We start from the raw sequence: 7,356 nt of genomic DNA on the forward strand, positions 1-7,356 counted from the left end.
TATGCAGCTGAAGGTCTTAGGCCAAACTTGACTAGTATGTGGAAATGCTGAGGTTTGCAAATGTAACTGAGATATGATGTTTATTTTGATCAATGACCCAAAAGAAGCAGCACCAGTATCAAAGACGGGACAGTTCCTGGTACAAAGGAACTTTACTAGGTCCGTACTTTTTTTGGGGGGGACAAATGAAAAATCAAATAAAAATCGAAACCTAAAGCAACATCTTTTGTTTCTTTCTTGTTCCTTCATCGGCAGCAGTGAACTTAGTCACACGGACATCTAAAGCGAACTTTGTAGTCAAAGCAGCGTCCATGTTTCTGGTCCTTATTGCGGCAAATGAAACCTGTTCTGGTGCTGTAGCTGAAAGATAACAGACAATAATCATTACAGATTTGTATAAAGCGTCTACCTTAAACAACACACTGATTGAATTTTTGTTGCAGTTTATTTATTTGTCTTTACCTTTTCTAACATTACATATTTAACTTGGTCAACATTGCAGACAGAATATGCACAGATATTTATTTTTTAAGTCTGCAGTTCTGTGATCATTATGAAGTTGCTCTAAACTAAAATTTCATTTAAAAAAATGTTTTCCAATGACTGTTTAAAAAGAAGCATAATGGACTAAAACAACTCAGAGTGAAAAATGGTAAGCTTACTAAATCCATTTTATGAATAATTATATGTAAAGACAACTTACGCATAGAATTCCTGATTTGTCTTTTCAGCTGGAATCTCTTTATCAGCGGTAACTGCCTGAATGTTTGCAGGTCTCTTACAAATTTGTCCTGGGTAAGCTTCTCTCAGAGACTTCAAATCCTCATAGTCACCTGTTCCACTGGGTTTGTCTCGATTGAACCAACTAGTCCAACAGAATTCACGGAGAGGACCTGGTACCGTGGTGCCAAAACACAGTTTAAGTGAGAGCTCAAAACAAAAACAAACAAAAAAACAGGAAAAGAGAAATATGAAAATAGAGTGAAATAACACTTTCACATTACTTTTTTTAATGCAAAGCAATGAGTTTACAATCTGTCCTTTTTAATTTAAAGTACTTACGTTTTTTTCTTTACTATTATCTTAACAGTAAGAACATTTTGACAAAAGGAACCTAAAACACCAGATGATGCCTTTTGAAAATTCTTACTTTGATGACTTGGTTCCATGTAACCTGTGGAAAATAATCAGAATAATGTTAGTTAGTGGTTGTAGTTTGTGTAATTATTGTCTAAATTAAAATGTGTTACTGCTGTCACTGTGTTCAACATACCAAGCAGCACAACTGCAGCAAACACAAGACTCAACTGAAACAGAAAAAAAAGTATAATAAAGGTAATAAAGTGTATTTTCATTTAACATTATTTTTGCTGTTTTAATTTATAACTTTAACAGCACAACTAAACTCCTACTTGCTGGACCATATTTGCAGAAACCAGATGTCAGTTCTAAACAGCTGTAAACAAGAAAACAATTATTTATTAATTTTCTTAAGTAACAGCAATTCAGGTCTTGGGTCTAATAATTGTTTCTCCACTTTTAAAGAAAAATCAAAACAAATATTTTACCTGTTATGACCAGAGGAGATTCAGCAAGAGAACTTCTCAGTCCAGTAAGTTGGTTCTGTTTACATCTGTCTTTTTTATAGCAGTGAGTCTCACCCTCTGGGAGAAACTCAACAGTTAACACAAAATGTTCACTCCTGACGTCTTCTTTGGAAATCTTAAACTTGTTTTGTTTCATTTTCACAGATCAAATGCAAAAAGACCAGTTACACAACACAGCAGTTCCAGTTTTAAACCTCAAAAGTTTTGTCCACAAATAAACAAGTGGTGACTTTTGAAATTTGGTTTATCATCTACAAACCAACAAGATACAAATTATAAAATAAAATAAATGGATTCAATAAAAATTGGAAACATTTTGATATTTTTCAAAACATTTTATTAAATAAAACGTAATTTACTCACATCAACTCCTGTATATATTAAACGATGCAGGACATTGACAAATTTGTTGAACTGTAAACACCGATTATTTGTTTACCTCAATTTTTACACAGCACTGTGTAACAAATAAATTTGGAAACTAGGAAATAAAATACATTTCTAAAAGATAAATACAAATATATGTTTTAAACAGCAGACCGCAGTATATTAAAGCAACCAAAGCAAGTTTGTGTTCTGATCCATTTATATCTGACTCAAAATTCAGAAATCCATTGTTTGACACTGACTAATTCCAGATGTGCACAGATGTATTTGTCTAAAAAATAACCCTGTGACATCCATGGTTTATTCTTTACAAAGAAAGTATAAGTCTATACATTCTTGTAAAATGCCAGATTTTTGTCATGATAAAGTATTTACCACCTTAAATGGTATTAAAATGTTTCCAACCTTTATTGCTACCTCTAACCTGTGCAACTCAATTAAATACAAACAAAATTGTTAAGGGGAAAAAATTAAAACTGATGATTACCTACAAATGCACAAACTTAAACTAATATTATGTTGAAGCAATGTTTGATTTCATCACAGCATTCAGTGTTCGCATTAATCTACCAGTCATGATTTGACCCATCAATCTCTAACAAGGTCATCTGGATGGATTCTTCTTTGTTGAAATGTCACGTCTTTTATGCAAAAGACTTCTTCAGACTGAAAATTTCTTCAGTCTGAAGAAGTCTTTTCAAATTTATGTCAGAGCTGTGCCTTGGCCAGTCCAAAACTTTTTTTTTTTTTTCCCCAGGTGAAACTATTCACATGTTGATTTGGATGTGTGCCAGGGGTCATTGTTTCTTGAAAGGTGCTCTTCACCTTAAGCTTTCTAGCGGACTTAAGAATGTACCTGATGTATGATGAGTATCAGTGGTGTTCTTCTTACTAGAGGGCAAACTGACCTCATTTCCTAAAATGAATTATTAAAATTTAATAGTTTTAATTTGATACTATTTCTATGTTAACATGTGATTCTTGACCTGCCATTGTGTATCTGTTCCTTCTTCCTGTTCCCCTCAAACCCAGCCGGTTGAAGCAGATGGTCGCTTGTCCTGAACCTGGTTCTGCTAAAGGTTTCTTCCTCGTGAGTCAGTTTTTCTTTTCCAATGTCACCTTCATGCTTGATCAAGATGAGAGTTCTGTGATGGAGTGAAATTCAAAGTAGTCTGCTCCTCAGATAAATAGTTAATTTATTATTTTATATTAGAACGTTTCTGTTCAGTGCCCTGAGATGACTTTTGTTCTGACTTGGCGCTATATAAATAAACTGAATTGAATTTTTATACTTTAAATTCCAAAAAAAAAATATTTGATACAACTATAGAAAAAAATGTGTGAACTTCTCTGATTTAATGACTAAATTAAAAGCTTACTGTATAAATGATAAGAGGGGAAAGAAAACAACCAAAAAGGTTTGCTCCATGAATAACTTTATTTGATGTTGATTTTTCTCCCTATAAAAAACATGATCTATAATGTATAACATAATACATAATATTATACATTATATTATATCACATATTAATAATTATATTATTATTAACAAAGGAATTTCATTAGGTCAGTACTTTATTTGACACAAATGAAAATGAATCAAAGAAGAATCAAAGAAATCTAAAGCCACGTTTTTTTTTTTCCATCATTGGCAGAAGTGAACTTAGCCACGAAGTCCACATGGGCATCTAAAGCGAACCTTGTAGTCAAAGCAGGATCCATGTTTCTGGTCCTTATTGCGGCAAATGAAGCCTCTTTTTTTGTCGTAGCTGAAAGATAACAGACAGTAATAAAATATTGTTTAAACTGATTTAATTTTTGTTGCCGTTCCTTTTTTTGTGTTTACAGCATTAAACATTTTACTTGGTCAACATTGCAGACAGAGTATGCACATTTCTTTTTTATTTTTAAGTCTGCAATTCTGCCATCATTGTGAAGTTACTCTAAACAAAAATTTCATCTTAAAAATGTTTTCCAGGGACTTTTTAAGGAGTAGCTTAATGTACTAAAACAACTCGGAGTGAAACATGGTAAGCTTAGCCACTCCTTTTTATGAATAATTATGTTTATGAACAACTTACGCATAGAATTTCTGATGTGTCTTTCCAGCTGGAATTTCTTTATCAGCAGTAACAGCCTGAATGTCGATAGGTTTCTCACAAATTTGTCCTGGGTAAGCTTCTCTCAGAGACTTCAAATCCTCATAGTCACCTGTTCCACTGGGACTGTCTCGATTGAACCAACTAGTCCAACACTGTCGACGGAAACGACCTGGAGGTGCCGGTACTGTGGTGCCAAAACAAACAGTTTAAGTGAGAGATAAAATAAAATTAAATAAATTTTAAAAATTAGAAAATGTCAAATACATTTATAAATTACACTTTTGCATTTTTTTAATGCAAAGCAATGAGTTTACAAATGCTCCTTTTTAAAATAAAGTAATGAAGAATTCTCTTTACATTTAGAGTGTTTAAATAAAGAAAGAGGAAGCGCTGTTCCCGGGGGAAGAAGAGAAGATGCTGGGCCGGTGTGTTAGTGAGGCTGAAAGCTAACGCTAAGACTGCCAGACTCCAGATACGCTCTCTGTTTCTGTCCAACGTCCGCTTCTTGAATAACAACATGGATCTGCTTCGACTGAGAGTAGGTGCCGTGAGGAAATGTGCGGTCTCACAGAGACATGACTTAACAGCGACATGTCGGACACAGCCTTCAAGCTAGACAACAGACTTTTTCTTCGAGTGGACCGCTGCAGCGAACAAACAGGGAAGACATGTGGAGGGGGAGTGTGTGTTTACATAAATAAAGGTTGGTCCACAAGCTGTACGCTGATAAACAGTACATGCTCCGAGGCTTCAGAGCAACTAACTGTGAAATGTCGACCACATTATTTACGCCGCAACTTTACAGCGGTGTTTATAATAGCTGTTTACATAGCTCCAGACGCTAATGTTAAAGACACTCTGAAGAAGCTAAATAATAACATCAGCTCACTTCAAAACAAACACCCAGAGGCTTTTTATGTGGTGGCTTTAACCACATAAATCTGAGGGAGACACTGCCAAGTGTTTATCAGCATGTGAACATACTAATACAAGGAAACAACACAATAGACCATGTTTACACCAATATGAAAGACGCATATAAAGCCATACCATGCCCCCAACTTGGACTCTCTGATCACATATCAATCTTTCTGGCACCTGCTTAACCCCACCCACCCCCCAAGACGCTCCAGACTAACACAAAGGAAATTAAAGGGATGGGTGAGGAACAATGAAGGAACAGTGACTCTATACTGAAAAATTGATTTGCATGCACAGACTGGCAGATTTTCAGGGAGGCTGCTGTAAAGGAGGGGGTGCTAGACCTGGAAGAATACATATCCTCAGTCCTGTGTTACATCAGTAAGTGTACTGATGATATCACCACCTTCAGGAATGTGAAGAGCTATCCGAACCAAAAGCCCTGGCTGAATGCAGAGGTTTGCACCCTGCTGGAAGTCAGGGACACTGTCTTCAGGTCTGGCAGCTCACAGGACCAGAGGAGAACAAGGTTAGAGCTGGATGCTAGTATTAAAAGGGCCAAAGCAGCATATGCACAGAAGATCCATGGACACTTCTCACAAGATCCACAGAGCATGTGGAAGGGCATTAAGTGCATAACAGATTATAAAGGCAGAGGTACACAATGTCCTAGGGATCCATCACCGCCTGATGCTCTCAACAGGTTATATGCACGCTTTGAGGACCCGAATAGATCACCAAGCACCAGACTCACCTGCTCATCACTGGAAGAAGAGTTCCTCAGCATGACCTTAGAAGAAGTAAGGAATACCTTCAAGAGGGTTACTCATCACAAAGGCAGCTGGCCCAGACAACATCCCGAGGAAGGTGCTGAAAGACTGTGCCGATCAGCTCTGCGAGGTTTTGGCTGACATATATAACTCCTCCCTCACCTTGGCAACAGGTCCCACCTGCCTAAAGACTGCCACCATCATCCCAGTTCCAAAGAGCCCTACAGTGACTGGCCTGAAAGACTATTGATTGGTAGCCCTCACCCTGATAGTCGCTAAAAAACTGAAAAACTGGTCATGACCCACATCAAAGCTAACATCAACATCAGCGAGGACCCTCATCATCAGTATGCATACCACAAGAATAAATTAACAGAGGACACAATCTCCTCTGTTGCCCACACTGCACTCACCCACCTAGAGCAGAAAGACTCCTACATCCGCATGCTCTTTGTGGACTTCACATTTGCCTTCAACACCATGATTTCCCAGACCCTGGAGGACAAACTACTCACACTAGGACTAAGCCCCTCTCTATGCAACTGGGTCCTGGACTTCTTAACCAACAGAATGCAATCTTTGAGGATCCACAACTTCTCCTCTTCCACCATAACCCTCAGTACTGGCTCCCCCCAGGGCTGTGCGTTGAGCCCCCTCCTGTTCACTCTGCTCACATATGACTGTGAACCTACCCATGCAAGCTGTCATACTGTAAAGTTTTCAGACGATAAAGTGGTGGTTGGATACCTCACAAACAACCATGAGTCTAGCTACAGGCAGGAGGTGGAACACCCCGAGAGCTGGTGCAGGGAGAATAACCAAGAATAACCTTCACATCAATGTGAAGAAGACAAAGGAGATGGTCGTGGACTTCAGACAGAACAAACACACCTACCCCACCTGCCATATAGTGAAGTTTGTGGACAACATAGCAGTAGTGGGGTGCATCACGAACAATGATGAGTCCAAATACAGAGAAGAGGTGGAACACTTGGTGCAGTGGTTCAGAGACAATAATTTCTGCATCAATTTGAAGAAGACCAAGGAGATGGTGGTGGATTTCAGAAGTGACAAGGATCTTCTTCATCCCCTACACATTAGAGGAGCTGCTGTGGAGGTGGTCTCCTGCTGTAGGTACCTGGGGGTGCATATATCCAGTGACCTCACCTGGAGTACCAACACTTCCTGTCTGGTCAAGAAAGCCCACCAGCATCTCCACTCCCTCAGGACGCTGCAGAGAGATGGACTTGGGAGCTCTGTCCTGAGGATCTTCTATTGCTGTGTGGTGGAGAGCGTTCTCTGCAACTGCATCACCGTGTGGAACGGCAGCTGCACTGCTGCTGAGAGGATGGCTCAGCAGAGGGTGGTTAAGGCTGCACAGAAGATGTGGGGAGAGGACTTCCCACCACCTCAGACCTCTACACTTCACGATGCAGGGGGAGGCCACTCCGCATCATGAAGGACTCGACTCATCCTGCACACAGTCTGTTCCAACCCCTCCCCTCAAGCAGGCGGCTGAGGAGCATTCAGAGCAAGACCACCAGGCTCAGAAACTGTTTCTTCCCTGCA

At 38.9% G+C, this 7,356-nt stretch overlaps 1 long non-coding RNA gene across 1 annotated transcript; it reads right to left on the reverse strand.

Annotated features, from left to right (window-relative positions):
* Positions 1 to 3,625: 3,625 nt before the first annotated feature.
* LOC119418294 lies at positions 3,626 to 4,277 on the reverse strand. Its single transcript, XR_005187181.1, has 2 exons — positions 4,076 to 4,277; positions 3,626 to 3,763 (listed from the first exon to the last, which is right to left on the reverse strand). It is a non-coding gene; the product is annotated as an uncharacterized LOC119418294 (long non-coding RNA).
* Positions 4,278 to 7,356: the final 3,079 nt, after the last annotated feature.

The sequence above is a fragment of the Nematolebias whitei genome, chromosome 12, assembly GCF_014905685.2.
Source record: "Nematolebias whitei isolate Nwh7 chromosome 12, NemWhi1, whole genome shotgun sequence".
In the NCBI taxonomy this organism is placed as follows: domain Eukaryota; kingdom Metazoa; phylum Chordata; class Actinopteri; order Cyprinodontiformes; family Rivulidae; genus Nematolebias; species Nematolebias whitei.